Here is a 27,443-nt window from a genome sequence, read left to right on the forward strand (position 1 = left end):
CTGATTCCATTATCAACTAAGAACAGGCCCATTTCTCAAGACAAAATTGCCATTAACCAAGATCACAAGAATGATATATGAAATCAGAATAGAGATGGGTTAATGTATATAGAAAACCCCAAGTACTATGGAGACCAAAATTGCAAGTTCACACAAGAATCTATTCTTACTCAGTTGAAGCAGAGTAAGAAGTCAAATTGTTATGAAAAGATAGCTTTATAAGAACAAAAAGGGGGCACGAGTAGTTAATATCATTCACATTTTTAATTGCATCAAACTAAGATAATTCATGTTTCTCCAAAATATAGTAACACCTGGCCAAGACAACTCCTTTATGGATGGACAATGCTAATAACTGACTCTCTCTCTCTCTCTCTCTCTCTCACAGTTTCCATGGTTGATAATACCCCATTTTCAAAGATAAAGTATTTACAAATTTAATAAATTTGGGATGGCTGCAACTTTATTTTTCTGGATTAGAACTATTCTATCTCTTTATGTTTGTTTTTTTACACTATTGGTCCATCATATTAATAAAGAATTTTAACTAACAAAGTATAAACTTATTTTTTCCTCTTCTTGGCAGATGTATCAACTGACCCCCAAAGAACTTGCATGGATAATGATAGAATATTCTCTATCCTCCATTTACCACACATTTTGAAAAGTCGTATATTATTTTTCTTAACCTTTCTACCATCTCCTTAGATCAATTTTATCTGGCTTCTCTTGCCCTCATTCCACCATACTAATTCCTCACAAAGAGTACTAGATCATTCCAAAGGACATATTTTAATCCTCATCTGAATTTTCAGTAGTGCCAACTAGGCTTTCACACAACCATTATTTTCTTACTTTTCAAGACAAAGTGCTTTTCTATTTTTACTCCCATCTCTCTGATTGCACCTTCTCAAACTCCTTTGCAAGCTTGCTCTTCCCCATGTTTGAGTGTTGCAATTACTCATGACTATTTCCTTTGTTTCTTGGTTGGTACTCAAACCTAGGCAATCTTGTCAGAGACCGGGCTTCACCCAATTTCTTTCCAGGGATGACTCTCCCATACATATCTCTAGCCAATGCCTCTGCTTTGACCTGTATATACAACTGCTGTTTGAACATTTCATTGGATTTTTAAGATGCCACGAAGTTAGCATTCTAGAATGCTAGCATTCTAGAAAGTTAGCATTCTAGTTAGCATTATGTAGAATGAGATAATGATCTCATCCCCCAACTCTGGCCTTCTCCCTACAATTTCCTATTTCAATGAGAGGTTCTATTATTGAGGCAATCACACATTTCATGAACTCAATGGATCACCTTTTATTACCAACTCATCTCATCCTCCCTTACCACACATACATCTAGTGTGCTATCACATACCATCATTTTGGCCTACAAATAGCATTCCAATTCCTTTCACTGCCTTCTATCTCAGCCAACATGCTTCTTGTCCAATTTAACATCATCTCTTCCCAAAATTACAGAAATAATTTCTTAACTGGTCTCTGCACATTGACCGTTATTCCTATACAAACTATTCTACTCACTACATTAGAGTGATTTCAAATATAAACCTGATGTTTATTGATTACCTTATTAACCCCCTTTGATTCATTCAACTGCTTTAAAATAAAGAGGGAAGTCCTTGCTTTGACATTCAAGACTAAGCATGGTTATTTAATGATTGTTTAATCTGAAATGGTATAAGGACACTGAGAGTTAAGAAGATATTTATAATAGTTTATGTGTTCTAAAAAGGAATATGTCTACCTATACTGACAGAGTGTTTAGTTCTTAATAATGGAATCTAAAATGATTTCAAAGAAAGTGGGGATAGAAAGGATAAGGAGAATTTTTTTTTATGAAAAGAAGTTGGAGAGGTCATTTTAGTCTAGAAAGGAGAACATAAGCAAAAGTACAGTAAGCATCATAAAATGTCTTGTTTGGACTAGGAGAGATCAAAATTGGGCGTGATACCAGAAGAGTCAAATTTGTAGGGTTCTTATATAACCATTTCCATGCTTGTCACTAAAGCACTCTCCCTGAAGCAAATTCCTTTTGCTGCTTTGTAATGATATCACAAAACTCCTCTGTAGTCATCGATTTAGATCCCAGAAGAACAGGCAAAATAAAATGAGACTTTGTTTCATTCTCTTACTTGGAGGACACATCAAGAAGCTTCCCAGGGAGACTAAAATGACTTCTGAACTTCCCATTCATGTACTGTCATATAATAATATCTATAATTAATTTTCTATTACTTATTAAAGATACTTGAGTAAACACTTTATTAAGACAATGTCAACATGATAAATATTTCTGTGCATTGTAGGAAATGTCCTCTAGTCTAATAAGTGTGTCCTATGTAACTATACTCTAGATTTCTTGTCTATGTCAGTGAAGCAATGCCTTAAAAGAAAAATAATTGCGAATCACTGTGATGTTTGACTGTATGTTTGAGACATTCATATATATGTGATGATATTCCAATGTTTAAAACACATTCCACACTTGAAGAAAAAACTAGCTTGAAAGAGACTTCCAGCATTATTCAAATTCTGCTTTTTATTGTTAGAAGTTAAGACTTGTCTTCCCTAAACAGATACAGTGAAGGTTAGAACTCATTTTAAATTACTGAAAAGTCTGGAGATCATGCAAATTTAAAATAAAGTCACTGGAACCAATGTCATTTAAAAATAGGAACCCATGAGCAAACTCATCAAAAATATAATGTTTGTTGTACCTTCTCCAATTTTATTCTTTGGAAGTGCTTTGGAGTTGAGGTTTACTATTCTGTGGAAACAATAAATACTGAAGAATCAACATAGATCACCGCCTCTACCTCAGTCAATGCCTAGGTGAGGGTTGTTTTTTTTTTTCATTCCCCAAAATGACCACCAATTCTCAGTGCCCTTAGTAGTTTTCCAATAAAGATTCCTTGTGAATAGAATCATTTGGGAATGATACTAGAACTTTATAAGTATTTGCTGCTAATAAGTTATTATTTTTATAAGTGTATCTAAAAAGGAAAAACAATTTGTCAACTTTTACATATCAATCTTTACATATGATCCTGTGGTTATACACATATGAACTTGCTTACAATGTGTGAAGTAATGCTACTGCTTCCTACTGCAAAGGCCATCAAGCAGTTGATAGTTCAAATGCTGTAGAATATGGTCACTAGGGTCCATGTTCCACACGAGGAATGTTGTCACTGGGTTCCCATCCCACTGGGCTGTCACTGGTATTCTAAGGAAATGGGCTGATGGTTGTGACCCTGATAAGTTCTCCATCATAGCTCAAAAATAAGACTTATTCAGGGCACTTGAGTGGCTCAGTTGCTTAAGCCTCCAACTTCTGCTCAGGTCATGATCTCATGGTTCGTGGGTTCAAGCCCTATGTCGGGCGCTGTGCTGACAGCTCAGAGCCCGGAGCCTGTTTAGGATGTTTTGGATTCTGTATCTCCCTCTCTCTCTGCCTCTCTCGTGCTCTCTCACTCTCTCTCTCTCTCTCAAAATGAAATAAACCTTTAAAACAAAATAGGACTTATTCGATTGACGACTAACCAATTTAGAAAGTCTGTGAACCTTTTATTGTCCAAGATGTTAAGGAAGAAAAAGATTATATTCAAGGCCTCTTGATATCTGATTCTGTTTATTTATATTTATTGGCTAATATCATGATGAATTTTATTTGGAGATACCAGCCATATAAAATAGTGAAGGCTTCTGTTTCATCATTTCCTCAATTTAGAGTTACACAATTCAACATAGACGTTGCAAACAAGCCTCAGGATACAACATGCACATTTAAATTTACACCTATCAAACTATTTTTAAAACCAAACCTTTGGGGAACCCAAAATTTCCTTTGTAACTACTTTTATATCTGTATTTTGAGAACTAAAATTAGACTGTCACTTTGTTTTATGCAGCCAACTGTATTTTTGATGTGCTTTTCCCCAAATGCTGTGAAGAGTTAGAAAAGTTGTTTATGGTGAGATCCAAAATATTTTTAGATTACTTATTTAAGTCAACAGATACCCTGCTGCTTAATGTGTCATTTTAGAGAATATGGTGGTATGAAAATGCCAAGGACAGAATATTCACAGCATTTCTCTGATACTTAGAGAAGATCAGAGTAGGGGTTCTCCAAATATGCCAGGGAAGCATAGGACTACCATACTTTCAAATTCAATGAGGGCAGTCAAGTCCAACAGTTAATATTCAACTGCATTTCAAAATGTTTATAAGTGAAGGCTCTGTGCTAAGTCCTGCCTATGATTTTAGAAGGAAGAAAAATCCACAGCCTCTGCTCACAAGCCATCTTATGGTCTACTGGAGAAGAGAGAAACAGAAGGTAGAGGTTTAATGCTGTCAATGTGATAAGTTTTGCTATGATCTGATGAAGTCAGGATAAGAACTCTTCCAGAAAAGGCATCTAATCCAGTCTGAGAGGAATGGAAAAATCTCCCCAGAGAAGATGTACTGTGTTGATACCTGAAGGGTGGACAAGAGATAATCACGTAATGGAGGCATGAGACAGCCAAAACTTTCCAAAGCAAACAACTAGATCTAAGTTTTGGCTGTGTAGGAAGAAAGCAAAAGATACAGTTACTTACTTGCACATGAAGTTAAAAAGTCAAAGCTTAAAAAAAAAAAAAAAAAAAAAAGCCAAAGGCTAAGCATAAGAAATTAAGAAACAGTCATGAATCTTTAGCAAGACGATCTTATTACAGTCATTTTTTTTTTTCTCTAACACTAGACAGGATTAACAATCCTGTGGATTGTGGATAGGGAAGTGGAGTACACGTGTGAATCCACAAAGTGGGAGCCTCAGTTTCAGAAAGTACTATTCCCAGATTAGCACCGATGAGGCAGGTGGAGGGAGGCAAGTGTGCATTGTATTTGTTTTCTTGACAACAAGAAAAGTATCTGATGATAGTGACTTGTTAAACTGCTGACCATTTGGTTAGGAGAGAGATTTGTCCAAGCTCTGACATTCTCTTTTCAGGTAGAGATTATCCCTCAGCAACCCAGGCACACACATTCTTCTAGAGTGGACAGTGGAGCAATGGACTTCTACAGAGTCAGAGATAAAATGAAAGGAAAAGAAATGTACGGGAACAGAAGAATCAACAGGAGGAAGCATGCTGGGGACGTTAGTAGGATGAACCTGGGCTTATGATAGTATCTCCTAGAATCTTCGTGAATTATAGATTTGCAGTTCATGTTGATTACAAACTCTGGCTCAGAATTGGAGATAGGCCATCTTTAGCTGTGACACAATAGGCTGGCTTCCCTAAGTTTCTCATAGGTCCCAAAATGACAAAAAAAGTGTGACCCAATATTTACTCTGTACCCTGAACTGGATATGAGAGAAATCAAGCTCTCTCAGATGTTACAGTGATTGGACATAGACCACCCATCAGAAGGACATGGGAGTAAAAACAGCATGTACTAAGGATCAGGAGCATAGTTATATCTCAGAGATACAGACAGTCATGTATTAGAATCGCAGCAAAAGCCTGGTCAACTATCAGACTGTTGGATCTAGGGAAAGAGAAAAAGATCAATTCCATGTTTATACACATGGAAAAGAAAAGTGAGCATATTTAAATTAATATATCACTTTAAAATGGTAACTAGTATGTGAATGTTCATTGTTGTGCACCTACTGAGTTGTATCTGAGAATATTTACATATCAGTTACCACTCTCTTACAGAGAACAGGAGAACTGAATTATGATGTAACAGCTGAATAGGGAAATCATGAAAGGTTGCCAGGGATTATTGAGTTTTCCCAGTATGCATTGGAGATAATGAGTCTGTGTTCCACCAGCAGAATGGTAAATACTTTGACTAATCAACATGTAGGTATCTGGACTGCATGATGTGGTAAAAAGACAAGGGTGTAAAGTTGGTATTCATAAGATTGAATGAAATTATAGACAAATGAGGTCTTCTGTCCTTAGGAAGTGCAGCTAAGAGAGGACAGAATTAAATCAAGGGATTGTGGGTCTTGACAGAAATGTGGAAGGACAATCAGCAGTAAAAGTAGAAAGAGAAGGTACTGAACTTTACTTGTTCATCTGAGATCCTCAAAAAAAAAATCTTTGCATCAACAAAACTCAACACTATGTATTTACAGTCTGAGTGCTGGTTTTAACAGACATGCAAAGAGATGTAGACAGATTTTCATGGTCCAATTTTAAGTGAATGGTATATTATCTAGACTCTGTACCAGGAGGAATGTAAGAGATTAATTTTGTGTCTGACTTTTTCTAAATTTCTGGGCATGGGTTGGTTGCAGGCTTCTACTTTAATTCATGAGTTCTACTTGTGTATGAATATAGGCTTGTCTCTATATGCCATGGCCCAGGGACCAGTTTATAATTTCCAAGTCACATTCAAATTGCCTACAAGAGAAAACATCAATAATTATGATTATAAATGTACATTTTTAAATAGTAATGTCTTTCATTTGATTTTTTTTTTTCCTTTTCATGTCTCATGTTCCCTTTTTAAGTAACTGGCAATGTCAAAAGATAACCATCCACCTTGTCAAGAATTTCAAAACACATTTTCAAAATTCCTTGGAGAAACAATTGAAGATTTTTTCTCCTAATTAAAAGCATCACTTAAAATATCAACTAATATTCCAAACAATGTATTTCTGAAGGACTAAATATGCACTGAAAAAACTCAAATACTTAAGGAAGTTATTTTCCTTGAAAAACTGGCTTTGGCTAATCAAGAGTAACCTTTCTTTTTTTCCTTTTCTTTTCCTTTCTTTCTTTTAAATTCAAGCCTTTACATTGCCAACCTGGGAAAGAAATACAAGTCCTCTCTAAATTCTCTTTATAAGGACATTGTCATTTCTAGGGGAACAAAACACAAAAATTCAAAATTGCTATTTTTGGTTATATATCCCATTTCCCTTTATTTTGCCACTGAGGAAAGAAATGCAATTTTAATGAATAATATTAGACTAACGTTTCAACAAAGCAATTTCAAAACCATTAAAAGGTATTAAAAGATGAATTTTCATTTGTAAAAAGAAAAAAAATGTTACAAAAACATAATATTTGCAAAACCCACATAATATAAAATTAAAATTTCCTTTACACTTAAATAAATTACTAAACTTCCGATAACACATACATGTTTGAATGGCTGCATTAGTCGTCTGGCAACTCTAAAGAGAATATTGTGGTGTCACATTAACGGTCACCAACGGAGGCGGCATATAAGGATGAGTTCTTTCCATAGAAACAGATTAGGAAAGACACCATATTTAAGAGAATTAGTTTGGAAAAGTGGATAAGCAAAAAAAAAAAAAAAAAGTCTTAGTTCTTGGGTCTGAAAGCAAGAAGTGGACATCTCTAGGTAGGTCTTATAGTGAAAATAAGAAAAACAGAGCAGGGGGCTCCTGGGTGGCTCAGTCAGTTAAGTGCCCTACTCTTGATTTGGGCTCAGGTCATGATCTCATGGTTCTTGAGATGGAGACCTGCATCGGGTTCTGCACGGAGAGCATGGAGCCTGCTTGGCTCTTTCTCCCTTTCTCACTGCCCCTCCCCTGCTCACCCTCTCTCTCAAAATAAATAAAGTATAAAAAAATAAGAAAGGAAAAACAGAGCAGAATAGGAAAGCAAGTAGATAGAAATTCTTCTCTTAAGTACGCTCTGTTAAGATTTATCACTCCCCTTAGTGAACCAGAACTAGACCCCATGCCTTATCCTTAAGGGCTGGTTATTTAGGAATACCTATGGTAAACGAGTGCATAGGTCTCTATAGATCCTATTATTTCAACATTCTCAACAAGATTTTAAAACAAGGCTGTAATCTAAGGTGAGGGGTGCCTGGGTGGCTCAATGGATTAAGCCTCCGGCTTCCACTCAGGTCATGATCTCACTTCTTGTGAGTTTGAGCCCCACGTTGGACTCTGTGCTGACAGCTCAGAGCCTGGAGCCTGCTTTGGATTCTGTGTCTTCCTCTCTCTCTCACTCTCTGCCCCTCCCCAGCTTGCTCTCTCTCTTTCTCTCTCTCTCTCAAAAATAAACATTGAAAAAATTAGAGAAAAAGAAAATCTAAGGTGAGAGAGAATGATTTAGGGTAGGGGAAGAGAGCGTGCATAGAAAATACATATATTGATCTTTCCACTTCCCTGGTTTCTGGCACAGAGTTCCTAAACCCTTGTAATTTCCTAAGTGATAAGAACACTAGGAGCACCTATTGTAGTATTTGTCTTTGACCCCGTCCCTGACACAGGGCTCCTAAAATCCTTATAAATCCCTAACTGACAAGACTGCTGGGGGAACAACTTCTGTTTTATTGAGGTGGCTAAGCAGACTCCTGAATGGGGCTGGCCACTGGAAAAACCAAGCCAAGATTAGGAGCTTGGGATTTTCAGCGCCACTCCTCATCACCGAGAAAGGTGAGAGAGGCTAGACTTGGATTTAGTTGCTGATCATGCCTGCAGGAGGAAGCCTCCATAAAAATCCCAGTAATATGGGACTCAGAGCTTCCAAGTTTGTTAGCACATCTACGTATCCAGAAGGTGATAGACTCCAATTCCATGGGGACCGAAGCTTCTGCACTTGGGCCCCTCCCAGACATTGCCCTATGTATCTCTTTAGCTGGCTGTTCACCTGTATCCTTCTTCGTATCTTTTAATAAACTGATAAAGGTAAGTTAAATGTTTCTCTGGGTTTTGTGAGCCACTCCTGCAAATTAATCAAACCTGAGGGGAGAACCTCCAATGTGTAGCCAAACTGAAAAGAAGTTGTGGGTAACGTGGGACCTTACTACTTGTGTTTGGCATCGGGAGGGGGAAGTCTTATGGGACTGGGGCGTAGCCCAGACAATCTGACACTAGCTGTGGGTAGAATTCAGTTGTAGGACACCCAGGTGATGTTGCAGACAATTGTTTTCTATGGGAAAATAACCGCCACACATTTGGTAACCAAGAGTGTCAGTAGTGAAGTGTTTTTGCAAGTAGTGAAGGAGATACTCAGGTGAAAGAAAGACACAGTAGGAAAGAAGTGGGTTTTTCTCAACACGGCAGGTGGAAAACCAAGTTTTTCAATTACACAGAGACTTAAGAGTTGCTTAAGAGAGACTTATGGGGGCTTAGTATTTGTCAGAATATTAGTAAACACTTTAGAGTATTTACCATTTGAATCTAATAACAAGATGAGGAAGGTATTCTTGTTACCCTTTTGTTCATGGCTGGTCCTAACTGCTGGGAGGTTAACTTGCCAATGTCACCCAGAGGGGGGCCCAAAGGGCCAATTCAGGGGTTCTAGATACAGAGCCTGTGCACTTAACTCCTCTCCTGTTGGGCACATATTATACAGATGTGGACTCAGATAGATCCAGGAAAAGTCTAGAGACGCAAGGATAATTTTAAGTGAAGTGAGGCCTAATATACAATATAAATAGATAGCTTTTAGGCTCCATGGTATTACTTCTTGACATAAGATTCTGCTGCCCAGAATAGAATGAACATGAAAAGCATTGCCACTTAGATATTTTTTTTTTTTTGCCTATTGAGCTTTGCTTATGAGTAGATATGATAAAAAGTTCATGTACGTGAAGTGAGACATTCTGTATCATAAAGAATTTCTAACATTTGGGTGTGAAGGAGCTTAAGAAAATAAAAGTGATGAGATATTTATGGTACATTAGTTATTTTTATATGGGTTTCCTAAAGCAATATTTTAAGGTTATAGGTACAATTAATAAAACAATGAAAGTGAGAAGAAGAGTTTCCTCCCATGGAAGGAAAATGAGCAACTGAACCATTTAGATCAGGCAAAAATAAAGCGTCTGGATGTTAGATAGAAGACCGCTAAGTGAGTTATCTGAAAGCAGGACGTTGCTAATAAACTTGCAAAGTTAAACAATGCCTTGGTATTTTCGTGGCTATAAGCACCAAGAAAACATCACTAAACAAGGAATGAATATTGTGCTGATTTGTGTCTAGACAACAAAATAAGAATGATAATGTCATTTGGAGCACAAAACAGAGTAGCTAAAGTTAAGGCATGTTTGTTTAAAATTGACAGAGGGCTCACTTCTGAATGAATAGTTTACATATAGTAATACAGAATGCGTGCGCTCTTTTATGGCTGTAAGTATTTTCACTGAATGAGAACAGTGGAGAATTACAAACTATTACTCACAGGAATTTGGCAACAGATACACATTTTTTTTTTCTCCAATACGCTGAAGTCATACACGCAACAGTTGATAAATACTTGCTTAATAAAAACAGTGTGGCTAAGGGGATTTTATCCCCAGAAAATAATCACTTTAGGGATATCACAAGGCAATTCACTTCTTATGTTTGCAAAGGAGTAATCACAAGGCAACTATTAATCTCTTCTTATTATTCACATCTTCCTCCACTGCCCGCTGGTAATCTGTGTTTCACTGAAAACCTTTTTTTTATGACTTAAACACTATGAAACACCCTGGATATCAACTACTCCATTCAATTCATAGTTAGCAAAGACCTGTTGTTTCTCTGTTGCTACATCACGTTTTCAAGTGCTCATTTTAGTGAAATGATTCAATGAAAATAGTTTTATAATAAGAAAATAGCAGGTGAGACCTGGGAGCGAATTTTCCAACATAAGGATTATGAAATATATTGATTCTGTAAAATCTAATAAAACTGAATCTGTTTTTACTCCAATGTTTAGATGAATTACATTGCCATCTGATCTTGAGGGGACCCTAAAAATAATATAAAAGAGTCATCAAGGCTTAAATAAACATACAATATTTGGTAACAAGCATAGGACAGATACAAAAAGACTTTATTTGCCACATATTTTAACAAGATCCACACCTTTAACCTTAAGGGTCAAGTAGGTAGCCCTCGAAATATTTTCCTTAAAATGATTTTACAGTTTAAAAATAAATTTTCACTTAGGAAAGAGTTATACAATTTACACAAATCCTGAAAGGAAAAAAAAAAATAAAGAATGAAAATTAGGGATAAAAATCAAAGGATTCCAAAGGTTTCATATATTTTGTATAGTTTATGGATGTAAGAGCATTCTATGCAAGGCTGTTATGAAAGTAGAAAGGCAAAAATGTCATGCATATATAATTGACTTGATTTTTCAATGTCTGTATTTCTACTCAAGTGTATAAAATCATTACCTTCCAGCATCTTTCACAGACCTTGTAATATTTGGTGTTGATAAGTTTACATCAGGTAGGAAAAGGATCCATTTTAACCCTTGTAGAAATATCAGTTTTTTTCCACAGAATCTACGTTGAATAATGGCTACACTTTTTTTTTTTTACTTTAAAATATACTAAAGCTTCGCCCCAAATACCTGCTCCCTCTTGAAATTCCTTTCTATGTCGATGACATCATTCTGCTCTGCCATCTTCTTTGACATCCTCCTTCCACGGTCAATCAGTTTTTAGTCATATCTTTATTTCAAAGACGACTTCAATGGATTCCCACAGTCTAATATTCATAGTCCTCAGCTTTGCGCTGCACGGCCCCCACCATATCTCAACGGTAAATAACGGTACTTGTTGGACCCTTTGTCTTCTGCTGTTACTTGTTTACATTTTTCATTGGCTGATGTTCTCAGTTATAAAAAATAAATAAATAAATCCATTCTACCTAAGGAAGAAAGGGATTTTGTAAGTGGTACAGATAGCTCCCAGAATCTTCAATGGTGCTTTAAAGTCTGAGCTTCCATGAAGATCTCCAAAACTACACCACCAAACTGGGTCACCAAAGGAGCAGGATCAGCTCTGATCAGGACAGCAAAGCACTGCACGATCATACTGTCTGTGATCTAAGTCAACGAAATGCTCGGTCCCTCTAACGAACACAAGTCTGTGCATCTTGCTATTGGCGCACTGACAAGATCAACTTAACTTCCCTCTGGATCTCTTGATGCAACCAAATCTGGGAAATGCAGTTTTTGCTTTTCAGAGGAAGGCGATACAAGAAGAGGAATTAGTCGGGGTGAATGTTGAACATACAGGTTCACGACATCCATCACATACCGTAAACAAAATTATATTTTAAAACTCCGATCTCATAGGGAAACTATGATTTCTTTGCCAAAATATCTTAAATTAACCATTGTATAAAGACTGATATCCAAGCTTTCTTATTAATCTTTCTTTATATACCATTTATTTGCTTTAAAACCTTCCTTTGGAATTCAATTTTGCTTAGTATTCTTCTAGGCTTATTTTAAGAAATAATATATACCTTCTGGCTATCAAAGCATTTAAACTAAATGCTCTGTAAAGTAACTAATAGGAAAAGTGAGCTGCGATGATATAATGATGTTCTGTAAAATGTCCCTGGAAACCTGAAAGGGGTAACATGAGGTTAACAAAGGAAGAGGTGAGGAAACTCTTCAAAAGATCAAATGGTATTTCAGCAAGGTTCTGAATCATGAGAATGCGTTGTCCTGGTCACCATGTAACCCCATTGTAGAGAAAGAACGAAAGAAAGAAAGAAAGAAAGAAAGAAAGAAAGAAAGAAAGAACGAACGAACAAAAGAAAGACAGAACAAAAGAAAGAAAGAAAGAAAGAAAGAAAGAAAGAAAGAAAGAACTTACAGACTTTTGTAAAGATATGAGAATATGTAATACATACGAGAACGAAAAAGTTGGAGAATGGTAAGTCATTAGGAACGACTAAAAAGTTGGCTTTATATGTGCACATAATGAGGTGATAAGCAGCTGAAGAAGATTCCCATCAGCTTTACTAAAGGTTTAAATTGTGTTGTACATGTGGTTTAAGTCATTGAAGGAGCTTGAACAGTGATGGATATATTATTTCTATGAGTAGGAAGGGACATAGAGTGAAAAGTGGTGGGACTCAAGCCATGTAGAACACCTAGAAGCGATTACTCTAGGTTCACGTCCAGATTCAGGCAGTGGTTTTGAGTATTAGAGGGAGCCAATGTCTTGAAAACAAATGAGGATATAGCAACACCCCGACCCAACTTGGATGGTCTTCGAAATTGTTGTTTATTTACTAACAATTTCCCTGATCTCACTCCAGTAGTTCTGAACTAATCACCTGTCTGGACCATTTTTTTGTTTGTTTCGTGCCTTTGTACATTTCTTTCCCTCTGCCCAGAGTAGCCTGTCACTCTTTTCTGCTCAGTTTTCTACTTAAGATCTAGCTCAAAAGAGCTTTACTTTGTAAATCTTCCTTCCCTCCAAGGCAGTGATGGACATTCCCTTTACACTGCATTGAAGAAATCTGCCTTCTTTCCTAAATGAAAGCACAGACCTACAACACCATAAGTATTTGTTTGTGGGCTATATTCCCACTTGGCTATAAGCTAAGGGACGGAAGCTATGTCTTGTCTTATTTTATCTTGTCTTGTGGAATGTTGCAGGTTTCTGAGAGATGTAGAAAATTCATATAAATTAATGTAAAGTATACAGATGTTTTCTAGGATCCATAGGAAAACCTAAGAATAGTACATATGTTGAAATATTTCCAACTTCTCTGTTCTATTTTTATACTTAACTGGTCATGTTTGCATTCAGGGAATGTGGATATAAACACGTAAGATGGATTCAGATACTTTCAAACTAGTAGGCGTGAAAATGGCCACATTTCAGTCATTTAGTTAATTAGCAAAAGCGAATCAGCATTTTACTTTTGTCTTTGGCCAAACCTCACCAGTCTGTGTTTTCCAAATAGGACTTTTATTTCCTTTCAACAGAATAATGGGTGGTGAAGGCTCAGGTCATTTTTAACTACTATTCTTTTCTCTTAATCAGTCTTCGTGTCCTAAGCTTCATTTTCCTTCTGTCATTTCAGCCGTTTTCTGTTGTTAGGAGCAATTCAAAATTATAATGTTCAATTCTGTTTTCTAAGGCAGCTACTCAACAAATTCCTTTTTTTTTTTTTATGTCATATCCGTGTTTTACACACTCCTTTTCTTTACATACTCCTTCCATGACTATGCATTTAGCACTTGGTCCCTTTTCCAAAGTGATAAATTCCGCTTTAAAAGATGTCCTATTAAGTATCCACCAACTACCAAGTTTGATAAAACTCATTTGAGGTTACTCGGGTGGCTCAGTCAGTTAAGTGTCTGACTTTGGCTTAGTTCATGATCTTGCAGTCTGTGAGTTCAAGCCTTGCGTCTGAGTCTGTTGCAACAGCTCAGACCCTGGAGCCTGCTTCAGATTCTGTGTCTCCCTCTCTCTCCGCCCCTCCAGTGCTCACTCGCTTGCTCTCTCTCTCTCAAAATAATAAGCATTAAAAATTAAAAAAAAAACCAAAAACAAAAACTTATTTTGAACCATCTCTCTCATAAAAGGGTGTTAGAGACTAAAATAGTCTGAAACATTACTGGTTTTCCTTGGGGGCCTGGGTGGCTCAGTCGGTTGAGTGACCAACTTTGGCTCAGGTCATGATCTCATGGTTTGTGAGTTTGAACCCTGTGTTGGGCTCTGTGCTGACAGCTCAAAGCCTGGAGACTTCTTCTGATTCTGTGTCTCCCTCTCTCTCTGCCCCTTCCCCACTCATGCTCGCTCGCTCTCTCTCTCTCTCTCTCTGTCTCAGAAATAAACATTAAAAAAATTTTAAAAAAATACTGGGTTTCCTATTCTATCTCTTACAAAAATTAAATATACTTGTATACCATTCCTTCTTAGCTAATTTAGTTTTGCTTCATGTTGGTAAACTGACCCGGATTATTCTTAGAACAGGTTGCCTTTCTCTACCAGGAGAACATATTGAAGCAGCTTGTTGTATGGGAGTTTGGGAGGGAGTTTGTGGACAGGCAGATATGACCTTTGGTCAAGTGATGACTTTACAGATTAGTTGCTATGTGACCCTTGGTGAATTATTTAGTCTTTAGTTTCCTCAAATATAAACCAACCAAACAAAATCGATAATATCTTTCTCACAGGATTTTTGTGAAGTTTCTAAGTAATGTATATACCAAGCCTATAAGCTGTAGTTAGAAAATATTTATTTAATATAAAACCTATCTAAATAATATATATTACTTGCCTCTACATGTATTTAAGCCTAGCAATTCCAGTTTCTCAACAGGTAGCAAAATATAAATGCCTCATTGTCTAGCTTGGAACCCTTCTTAGAAAGCCATAGTTACGTTAAACTGTGCTGTGCTGAACACGACTTCGCAGCTGTGAATGGCAGGTCAACATTAGGAAGAAGGTCAACACTGTCTATTGAAAATACAAAAGAAAGTTCTAGCTAACAGCTTTACATAACAGAAGTTGGACCTTAATATTAGGATCACCAAAAAAGATTGTTTATAAAATAATACCAGTTATCTCAAGTTGCTTTTATACAGAAATGACTACGTATGCTTTTTATATATCACTGGATTATACGTTCAAATACATAGATTAACTCCCTAGCATCCACATAACATGCACAGAAGACTTTTAGTTTGGTTAATATGATACCGAATGAGGAAAACGTCTGAATAAAATATAATATGCACAGAATCTTATTTTTCTCAGTGTTAGTAATGGTTGTTTGTTTAAAACATGTGGTCAGGAAAAAGAAAGTTCGGTGGGAAAGGATTTAACATTTATTAAGAACTTCTTACGCATCACTTCCACTGCTGGATGCCATTACCTACATTGATTAATTGGATCTCCGAGCACTACTGAGGGAGAGAGTGTTTCCTCCAGTTTACACAGGAGTGAAGGGAGTTCTGTGGAGAGTTTCCCCCCCGGCAATAAGGGGCAGTAAGTGCTGAGGTTGAAACAGTATTGGCTGCTGGGCTATGCTACACAATTCAAATTCCCTCTCATGGGGGAGTTTGGTTTAACATTTATGGCTTAAAATATTGCTTCTGGTTTTCATATTGTTGTCTTGAAAGAAAAGTCACTGGACCAGTTGGACTTAAAAGAGGGTTGTAAGCATCAGGCCATAATGCAGTTGAACTTGTTTTCTCTCTTTGGGGAAGGATGGATTAATATCAGCCATCTTCCCTGTTAGCATAAAATGTACACCAAATGTTGTCAAATATTTGCATAATTAACATTCATCTATTTCTCATTAATGATTAGTTAACATTAGTCTACCTAGAAGTGTTTTGAGATGCTCTAAGAAATAGTTTCATTTCTTCAGTGTTTTAGTTTTATACATATAAATAGAGCATACACACACACATACAATCTGTGAACTCTTCAGTAAACGTAATGCAAATTTTCTAAATTATCATAAAATTACCATTTTAATATTAATCATTATTACCAATAAATTACAAGGGTACTATATATGTGTCTTACTTCTGGAGAATAGACCTTTCAAGTCTATCAGAAGACTAACTTATTTAACTTATACCCCAGAATGTTACATAGATGAAAGAAAATTAAAAATAACAAAGGTAACAGAAGTTTCTTGTATCCTTTCCATTGTTTCCTCCTTTGTTATAATAGAATCTGTGTATGTAACTCAGATGGTGGTTTTACTATTGACTGAGTGAGGCATATAACTACAACTTCCTGAGTGATTTCAAACAGTATTGTAAATGTTCAGTCAAGAGCAAATGAGACTTTGCTGATAGCTGAGAGTTCTAATCCCTTAAAACTACTAAACAAGGGCTCCTTTTGGCCATTCCATGATGGAATAAATTTATCAGTTTAAATTAAACTGCAGAAGCTCCTACTTTCCTATTGCCACCTTCCCAAAAATCATCTCGTGGACACCAAATACGTTGCTTTTATTCACACATCATAGTTTATATATTATATATTGAAACTTCAAGCCCCTTATCAGTAATCTTTAAACACCTCAATTATCACTAATGGAATAGGTTGTCCTAGGGAAGAAGAAGAAGAGAAAAAAAGAACTCTGTGATATAAAAAAATGTGCTCGTGCATATTAGCACCATATACGGGAGGTGATTTTTGCAAAGCTCAAAGAGAATAAGCATCTTCATGGTCAGAATAAGGTAAATGCCTACAGTAAAGTCTGCCTTTGAGGAAGGAGGGTCAGAAATGTTATACTGTTCTTATTATAAATAGAATAACTACCCACTTTTTAGAATCCCACTGACGAACCTCTTTCCTTCGTAACATTGTCATGAGAACGTATAAAAGGTTGGCCATTCTCCCAGAAAAATTCCTACACTTGCAGGGCTTCTTTTTCAATTAATGTTATGTTCAAATTTCAAAATTTACAGCAAAATTATTGAAGTTGTTTTGCTGCTTACTTAAAACAAGAATGTTTCCATGCGGCGGTGAGATTCAGTGCTATTTATTAAAAAATGATGAAAGACTCATTTTCAAAATCACTTTCTATGAACCAAAATAGTGAATTTTAAAGTTTCTTATTTGGAAAGTTCAAAAAAGGTATGCTTTCTAATTGTATTATTTCTAAAACACGAAAGAACACAACTCAGTTTCTATCGCTATGTAACAAGAAACCACAAACTCAAGGCTGTAAAATAACACAATGCTGGAGGTAAGAAGCCAATTCGTGGCACAATTGAGTTCTTTGCTCTGTGGGATCACAGGCTGAAATTAAGGTGTCTGCGAGTCTAAGTTCTCATCTGGAGGCTGTGCTGGGGAAATCCATTCCCTACTTCTTTCTGGTTGTTATTATTATTTAGTCCCCGTAGTCATAGAATTGAGGTCTTTTTCTTTGACTGTGGTCAACAGGGAGATACTCTCAGCTCCAGAAAGTGGCCTACAGTTTCTGCCACGTGGCTCTCTCCAGCTTTAAGCCAGCCGTGGTGCCATGAATCCCTCCCTTGCTTCAAATCCGTGACTTCCTCGTTTCCCCCACTGAAGACAATTATCTACTTTTAAAGGGCTCATGTAATTAGGTCAGGGCTTCCCGGATCACTTCCCCATCTTAAGGTCAACTGTGCCTTATAACAGAGCAGGAGTAAAATCTATCATTTGACACTCCCAGGCATCATGTGGCACCAGTACCACAGAAGCATGCAAATATTAGAGGGCATCTTTGAATGCTCCCTCTCAGGGTGAATCATAGGGCTTCTAGAACCTCTCAAACTCTACAGCTCCTCCAAAGTGATGCTTTATAACGCCAATTTAAATACAACACACGAGAGTGAATCATTCATAACGTGCATCAGCTATGGAAATCTTCCAAAATTCTAAAAGGGGACAATACGTATATATTCTACTTATACCTTTATGTGAGCTTTTAATTACTGCACAAAAGAAGCATATAACAAGAAGAAACACTAAAGTACACATTTGTTTTCATTCTGGTAGATTTTTTCCCCTTAAGAAACATGTTATTCTATCAATAAAGATATAAAGATATAAGGATACTATTTGCACTCTTTTTTTAGATGATTGTGTCCCTCTAAGAATTGCATTTATTTCCCAACCTAAAGTGCCCTTACTCTGGAGAGGGCCATAATGAATCTAGGTGTCAAAGTTTTTTTTTTTTTCCAGCCCGACAGGTAGCTCCAGAAAAAGATAGGCCATTAAAGAAGTCCTGGACTGGGTAGAGGGGCGCCTGGGTGGCTCAAGTCAGTTAAGCATCTGACTTCAGCTCAGGTCACGATCTGACAGTTCATGGGTTCAAGCCCCGCATTGGGCTCTGTGCCAACAGCTCAGAGCCTGGAGCCTGTGTCAGATTCTGTGTCTCCCTCTCTGTCCCTCCCCTGCTCACGCTCTGTCTTGGTCTCTCGAAAATGAATAAATGATTTTAAAAAAATGAAGTCCTGTATTGGGTAGAAACATCTAGGCCCTTGTATCACCGCCTTGCTCTGTTATTGGCTGAGGGACACGTGGGAAGGGCATGTCGTCAGCTTAACAGATAAAATGGACTCTTTAGTTGTTAATGGCTGGCAGCTGGCAGGTAACCCCACTCCCTGACAACAGTTCTGAGAGAACACCTCAGGGTGTACCATACTTACAAAGCAAATAATCTAACTTTCATTGTATTGTATTTACCCTGAAGCTACCTTCATAGAAGCACATGAACAAGAATGTTATGACATGGCTGTCAAAACAGTGACATGATAATAAGATATACACATGTGATTGATACAGTTCTTCCAGTAGGCACCAATAAATATGTGCTTCAGCATCAACCAAAACTCATTCTTGTCATTCACGAAGCATAAGTTGCAATGATTGGCCATGTTGCATTGTGAGGAAAGTAGGAAGTAGTCGTGAATTTAAAAAAAAAAAAAAAAAGTTGAGTTATGCTGTACAAATGTGTACTTTACGCATATCAATTAAGGACATAAGGAGGAATTCAGACCTACTGAGATGTGATTGGCCAAGAAGAAGAGAGATGGAGAAAATTGTTCATTATCCCAACGAATCTGGCATAGTTCTAGAAATTAGGAGGACGAAAACAGATGTGGCTTTACGGGCCAGCTACACCTTCATAGACACATGGAAAAGGAGAGCTATAAGAAAGTTGTGCAAGTATTGTAAAATGATGGGGTTGTCCTAATATAATCATGTTTGCCCTGTTAGAAGGAACAGTGAGAAGAACTATCTAAATAGAAAATTTCAAAACTGACACTCAGCCCATCCATTTCTATAATGCAGAGGACATGAGTGTCTGTATACGTTTCCTTTACTTTCTCTCAAATTCACAGAAGCCCAAGAGAGTCAGGAAGGGACCTCAGCAATATCATTATTGCTACCTGTGCATGAACTGCCTGGGTTTGTTCAAAGGAGATTTATATATGAAATAGTTCTGGAATCCTGTAAGCTGCTCTGATCTTTATTCATTCTGGTTTCTGTTGGGCTAAATTTTATCTGTAAAAGAAGGTTGTCACAGGTGAATTACTAGGATGATAATGACTGGAAAGAATGAGGATTCCCGTAACTTACAATAGGAAGAAAAGAAGGACAGGAAAACTTATTGGTTTAAAGCATTTGTGTATTAATGAGCTTTAGAAGAGGCTGATGTTGTCACAGGTTCCTGGGTACAGTATTAGGAATAACAAATTGGCATCTCTAAAATGGCAGGTAACAAAGCCATAAAAAGTCCCCGGTGACCTCATGCAATTTCTGAGATCATTAGGGAGTTGCCTAACTACCTCACTTACATCTCATCAAGTGAGACCTCAGTTTCACCCCTGCTGATCTCTCTGCTCCGGTTTCTATTTTCTTTAATTGGAAAGTCAGGTAGTGACACTGGTTTTGGAAGGAATCCAAGATACTCATGCATGAACTACTGTGTGTTTCCAAAAACCAAAACAAAAACCTAGAGCAATGACTCTTGAGAATCTTTAACCTTTACTTGATATTTGTAAAGAAATAACATTAAGATAATTAGTACAGAATAAATACCTCCAATTTGACAATACACAAACATCCTTGAATGGGATCAATTGACACTTGGAGATGAGTTGTGGAAGAAAATTTTTAGAGAAAGGAAGTGAATTCACTCTCCACCAATTACCAGACAGGTAGCGCTCCTATACTGCAAATCAAATAGAGTGTCCAGCATCTGTGATGAGGAAATAGGGCATCTGTAAAGGATGGGTAACTGATGTTGAGAAAGACAGGGCAAGGCCCACCTATCAGTCCACACAATGTAAGCCATTTTCCTAAGTGTTTATTTGTTTTGTTTTGTTTTGTTTTGTTTAAGATTGTGGCCACTTCTGGATTTGTAAGATGAAGACTTGTGAATGCATTACCTAATAATACCTCATAAGTCAATATAGGTTTAGATATACACAATAAAAGCAAAGTTTGGAGGAAAAGGAGAACTCAGTAAAGGACCCAGACAATAGAATATATTAGAACTCTTAAGAGAGCAAGATATTTTTCAACAAGAATGGACAAGCTATGTTTTACAGAGAAGGTGGGGTAACATTAGCCTTAAAGAGAGGATAAGAAATTCTAACAAACCAAGATTAAAAAAAAAATGGTTAGTATGGTGAGCAGAATGATGTCTTTTCAAAGGTGCCTATACCTTATGCTCATGACCATGTAGATGTCCTAATCTCCTAGTTAATAAATCTAGTGTTTATGTTGAGAACATGGTACCATTACATTTGGTTACATAGGTAATGGCTTACTTCCACACTAGCCCAGATGGGTAGTAATATTAGATTAGGAGTCAAGGTTTGGAGAGTTTATTTTCCGCAAAATTCCAAAAGTCAGTATTTGAAACTAGATGTGCATGTTTCTCATCACTTTGCTGCCTTACTGCCTTTAATTGGATGTGCCAGACCCTGTATCATACATTTGAATGATCTGGATTGTTTGGGGTTATGCAATTTCCAGCAACATAGGATTCATCTGCCATTGGAGACGAAGTGTAGCCTTTGAGCGAATTACACTCTTAAATTTGAGAATCTAATTTGATCCACAAGGCTTGGGCAACGTTCCTTTCTCTGAAAAATGTTTCTCCCATGTCACCAGAATCTTAAAAGTTTTCCATGTTTCAAAAGTTAAAGAACAAACAGAATAAAACACCTTACCCTTTATCAGTTGAGAAGAAAGCTAGATTAATTTGTCTAGGGACAAATAACTCATTAGTAGTAAGTTTGTAAAGGAGGCAGAGTTCCCTAAATCATCCTTTGGTTGTCTCTGAATTTTGTATTATTCGGAGGCTGAAATCTACCAAATAAAGTTAGGTCCTTGGAATACACCAAGTTAGGAGGGAAAGGGAACACAAATGACATTTCCCTTGATATTTTCCTTGCATAAGACCTTAGAACAAGCCGTCACCTTTCCAGGCTCTAAAGAAACCTTTATTTTACATGCAATGCATGCTCAGCAAGGGGTTCAGAGGGAGGAAGCGATTAATGATACTTGTGTTAGTGACAAGAAGCAGCATCTGTCTCTTTTAAAAAATGTGTCTTCTTCTACAAAGTGACGAGGTTAAATGAGGTAATCCCTAAAACATGTTTTCAACGGAAAGGTCTTCATACTGCAGACCAAAACTATCAGAAAATATTGAAATATCTGAAGGACAGGTGTGTCTCAGATCAGACAGATTGGTGCATAAACACTGCATTGAGCTGTACCAAAAGCTCGAGGCTGTTGCAAAACAGACTTGGGAAAAATCACAAAAAATGGAATGAATGGCTTCCCAGGAAGAAAACAGACTGTGTGACATCCAGAGTCCCCCATGTTTCGCCCTTCAGAATGAAACAACTTCAACTTTTAGATTCTAGAGTTGTTTTTGCCTAAGTGGCTATAATGCTTACATTTCCTGTCCAATTTGAAAAATTGAATTCCTTATTTTGGAATTATTCCTTATTTGATATTTGGAATATTTGATATTTATTCAAATATCAAGTCAGAAAGAAAATTTTTTTTTGCAATGCATCATTTGCCACTGACAATTAGATTCTTTACGTTTCGCCCATGCCAATGGCAAACCAGGTATATGAATATTTTAGTTCCCATAAAGACCAATCTATTCCATTAATGTTAGTAATGCTTGCATAATTGAAATGTAGTTATGTGGGTGGTCTTTCGTTTACAGACATTACTTTCTTTGAATGAACATTAATTATTGGCTATGTATTACAAAACTCCTTGTGGTGATGTTATTCTAGTGATAATATAAACATGAGCACAGCATACAATTTGTACATACTTATTTAAAAGTACTCTGATCATGCAGTGTCACCATATAAAAGAGGAACCTCATACAAGAATGACACAATGCTCAGAAATTACATAAAAATTAAAAGAAGTTCTTACAATAAAACAGATGGCTCCAGAAGCAGCTGTGTTGTTTCATTTCTGAAGCGTGTTAGACACATATGTGGATGGGAATGTGGAGTGTGTAGGGGGAAAGAACTGCGACTGTACATGGAAATAAGAAATTGATGGAGTTTTGGCTTTTTTACTATAAGATTAACACATGAGGGCCAGGGATTCAGCTACCTTGAAGTACTTGGCTAACCATAAAATGAAGGAGAGAATGCTACCCTTACATAAACTTTACTTTAAAAATGCACTGTGTGGGGCACCTGGGTGACTCAATTGGTTAAGTGTCCAACTTTGGCTCAGGTCATGACCTCATGGTTCATGAGTTTGGGCCCCACATCAGGTTCTGTGCTGACAGCGTGGAACCTGGAGCCTGCTTCAGATTGTGTCTCCCTCTCTCTCTCTGCTCCTCCCCCATCCGTGCTGTCTCCCTCTCTCAAAAATAAGCAAACATTAAAAATAATAAAAAAATAAAAATGCACAATCTTTCCATTTTTTATTTCAAATCATTGTATTTTATGTTTTTTTTTTTTTTTTGGTTTCTGTTTTTGTTTTTTGCAAACCCCCCATATGTATTCCAAACTTACAGTGCTTTGGAGACACTTATAATGGTTAATGGCATATGTCAACTTAACTGGGCCACAGGGTGCCCAGATGATGGCTTAAACATTATTTCTGGATGGATCTATGAAGATGTTTCTGGATGAGATTGACATCTGAATTGGTAGACTGAATTAAACAGATTGCTCTCCCCATAGTGAGTGGGCCTCACCCCATCTGTTGAAGGCCTGAATAGAATAAAAGACTGAGTAAGAAGGAATTATTTGTCTTCGTCTAATTATCTTCAAGCTTTAACCCCGTCTCTTATCTTTGGACTTGGACTGGACTATACCATTGGCGTTCCTGGATTTGGACTTCTCCACCTCTACACTCATGTGAGCCAATTTCTTATAACGAATCTCTTTCTATACACACGTAACGCATACACATACAGGCACGCCCTATTGGCTCTGTTTCTCTGGAGAGCTCTAATATATGGATCAACATTTACTCTTTACTGCTCCTTTCAGGAACCTTGTAGTAAAACCTATAAGCCATATAGAATGTATTTCATGGCCAATGAATGCAAGTCCCCTAATTGCTCCCATGTGGAAACCTTAAGATCCATCATAGAATTGAACATAGACCCTCCCTCCCCCTTTTCTTTTTAACTCCTTCTCAATTAGATGATCGTGTCAGAAGACTGTCTGTCATCATCAGTTCTTCAGTAATTACAATGAGTGAAATTCCCCGCCAAGTCACAGTAGACACACAGCATTAGTCAGACATAAATTGTATACTATGAGCCCTTGAATTTATGGGATTGTTAACCATCGCATGGGGTAGCCTATGCTGGCTGCTGTGTTCCTAGCATTCTCATGTGACCTATTATATGCTGGATTTTATTATAGTTTATTTTCTTAACAATTCCAGGCATTGTGAGAAACTTTGCAGATATTAGAACACAAAGGTTGTTGTTTTTTTTTTCCTAAGATAATCAGTCTCAGAAATATTAACTTACTGAAACTTACTGATAGTGATAGAATTGGTCACCAAACTCAAGTAGGCCCTGATGCCCTTTCTAATCTTCCCTAATAACCTTTGATTTTTTGGATTGTTCCTGATTTCACTTTATAACTGGATAAAGTTTTGTGGTTGAGTACTTTTTTCCTCTGGTTTGCTCTGTGTTGTAACTGAAGTTATTTTTGGTTGAGATTTGAGAGATGAAGGGTATTTTTTAGTATTTTGACCTTCAAGACAGTATGTTAGAAAGTCATTAAGGGGCACCTGGGTGGCTCAGTCCATTAAGCATACGACTCTTGATTTTGGATCAGGTCATGATCTTGGGGTTCATGAGTTTGAGCCTCATGTCAGGCTCTGTGCTGACGGCTCAGAGCCTGGAGCCTGCTTCAGATTCTGTGTCTCCTGTCTCTCTGCCCCTTTCCTGCTCACTCTCTGTGTCTCAAAAATAAACAAACATTAATTTTGTTTAAATCTTTAAAAAAATAAAAAATAGAATTGTAATCAATATCAGAAAGAAGTACAGGTCTCAAAAAGTGCAATAAATTAAGGGCACGACTGTTTTCAAAGGGTATGCCCCAAAGTTACTGGCCCCTGACTTCCACCTGGTGAAGTGCATAAGCTACGGACAACCTCTCTATCAGCCTCTTTGCATAACAGAAAACTAATGACTTCGTCTTTGGTTGTAAAGATTAAATAGGATGACAAAGGTAAATTATTCAGCCTAGCAGATAATACAACGTCAATAAATTTTAAATGATAGCTTAAAAAGAAGAAATGAAGGAGAAAGAGAACCAGATGGAGAGGGAGGAGGAGGAGGAACCAGGTTCCAGTCTTTGGGGCTGCCTCACTCAAAGCTTTTAGAGGACAGAACCCTGAAGGTTTTCCGTGTTGTTTTGGACAACTCACTAATATGCCATTGTATAATTTCTTAAAACATTTCTCTAGATATCCCAGTTAATAAGGGCCAGAAGGGGCGTGTGGCTAAAAAATTTAACGAAAACAAGAATAGATGCAGGCAGAAAACATTGAAGAGCTCAAGATAGGGAAATAAAAGACACTTACATGGGGCTTATAACAGAACAAATGAAAAGCTGTGTCTACTAAAACGTGTTGTGTATGAAGAGGGCTTTGAATCTGAAAGTAAGCAGGCCTATAGCATTCTGAAATTTGTCAGGAAGGACATAAAGATGTTTTATTTCAAAATAAAGAAAAGCATCAGGATGGGTATGCTTATACTCTTCCAATTTATGAAAGGAATCCTGAAGAAAAAGTTCTTTTTTTAGCTTCAATGAACAATTTAGGAAACGGTGCTTAATGTTCATTCAAAGGGGACATTCTTAAATGTTAGAGTTAATGGGATCCCAGGAAGGCAGTCCTTATGAAATAGGTTGCCTCCTAGCATGGCGAACTCCTTATTAAAGACAGGATCAGCAGTTGCTCTTCTGCCTTCTGGGGAGATCAAAAAGAGAGATCAGTAGCCACTGGGAGACTGGGGCAGTGGATATTTAAATATCCTTTACACGATGAAATCACATGTCTACTATTGCACATACTTCTGTTAAACGTTACTCCCAGATTCATCAAGCATTCATTAAGCATGTGCTATGAGTAAGGCACTATGAGCTGATGTTACTCATTCATCATCTCATTTCACCTTTGGAGAAGGTAACATCTTTTTAGGAAAGTGAGGGATAGAGACGTTGAATAGTGTGTGCGTGATCACAAGCCACTATACCAATTTTCCCATTGAGGAGCCCTAGCAACAGGATCCTAAAATGTGGGTTTTTCACGTCTTTCTTTCTAAACTGTGAACAGTCTATAAACATTTCAATGTTCCTCATGATGTCTTGCCTGGTTTGTAGAAGCATGATACAATGATACTGCACTAGGTTTCTGAGTCATCTTTACAAGATACAGCATTGGGGCCTAAACAGACATCTTTGATTCACAGTGGTTTAGTTCTTACTGGTGTATTACCATCCTTTTCATCTTGATGAAAATTAAATATGAAAACTTGATTTAAAAATCAAAGCTAGGGTTTAGAAGTCTTTAATGTGAATATTATTTGAGTGACTTGTGTCCCTCAGATAGCTAACATCGCATACATTTCTTTTCTCTAATTCAATGACTTGAAAATATAAAATTTGTTTTTTGAAATGACTGAACAGCTCAGGATGTGGTTTTCTTTCCCTTTTCTGAGAAAAAGAAAATCAAGCTGCTTGGCCTATGTGATAAAACAATGTAGATAATGTTCACGTGAAAAGGTGCAAGATGAAAATGTGAGAATGATCGGAGATGCCGGCACTGTCCCACTATCTAAACGTACTTTTAAACATTTTGAGGAACTCATTATTTTGTTTTAAACAGAAAATCTATCTTAACTGCTGGCATAATACTGTCATATCCTTTCAGATGAGTCAGCAGTCACAAAGCCAGCACGTTAAACAACATTTTGCAGATGAGAAGAGACAGAATAATAATTCTGTTGAAGATAACCAAGCAAGCAATAGAATACATGGTTAGAGATCATTGGTATTATTCGAAGCAGAATTCTAGCTGCAATACCATATACATTTGCTATTTAAATAGCAAGAAGCATTCTATGCTTTATGGCAACACAAGTTGAGATGTTTAGACATATCTGAGGTACACATTTATGGATGTATCACCAGCACTGATTCAGGAGTGAAGTTGTGAACAGAGTCAGCCAGAGTTCAAGGCTCATGAGTACTCATCCATTCTGATTCTAATGCAAAAGTATGCTTTCTTTGGCCAATATTTCCTTTTTTTGTTTTGTTTTGTTTTTGTTTTGTTATTTTGCTTCATGATCCAGGATGAGGAGTATCCCTCTTACTATGGATAAATAAAACATAATAAAAACTGAGTTAAAATTCTTTGTTACATAATTATTATTCTACCATTTATTGTATTTCTATAACTGGGACTAAAAAAAAATCTCTGGACAGCATCCTGTGACTTCCTTATCTGGAACTTCTGAAATTCAGTCAAGAGTTTCATGTATGTATGTATGTATGTATGTATGTATGTATGTATGTATGTGTGTGTGTATGTGTGTGTGTGTGTGTGTATGTATAAGAAAATTGTCACAAGATTAGATTTCTTATTTATAAAGCAATCTGAGAAAATGGCATACTTCAAATCAGATAAAACTTGCTACTTTTTGAGAAAGAAAAAGCT

The 27,443-nt window shown here is 36.9% G+C and overlaps 1 long non-coding RNA gene across 1 annotated transcript in view; it reads right to left on the minus strand.

Moving 5' to 3' along the window:
- LOC144614637 (uncharacterized) overlaps positions 1 to 27,443 on the minus strand; it is a 31,501-nt gene that overhangs the window by 3,375 nt on the left and 683 nt on the right. Inside the window, exon 2 of the long non-coding RNA XR_013552532.2 lies at positions 15,143 to 15,218. This is a non-coding gene — a long non-coding RNA (uncharacterized LOC144614637). The remainder of the gene's footprint in view (positions 1 to 15,142; positions 15,219 to 27,443) is intronic.

This window comes from Panthera onca, chromosome A1 (genome assembly GCF_046562875.1).
Source record: "Panthera onca isolate mPanOnc1 chromosome A1, mPanOnc1 haplotype 2, whole genome shotgun sequence".
Lineage (NCBI taxonomy): Eukaryota > Metazoa > Chordata > Mammalia > Carnivora > Felidae > Panthera > Panthera onca.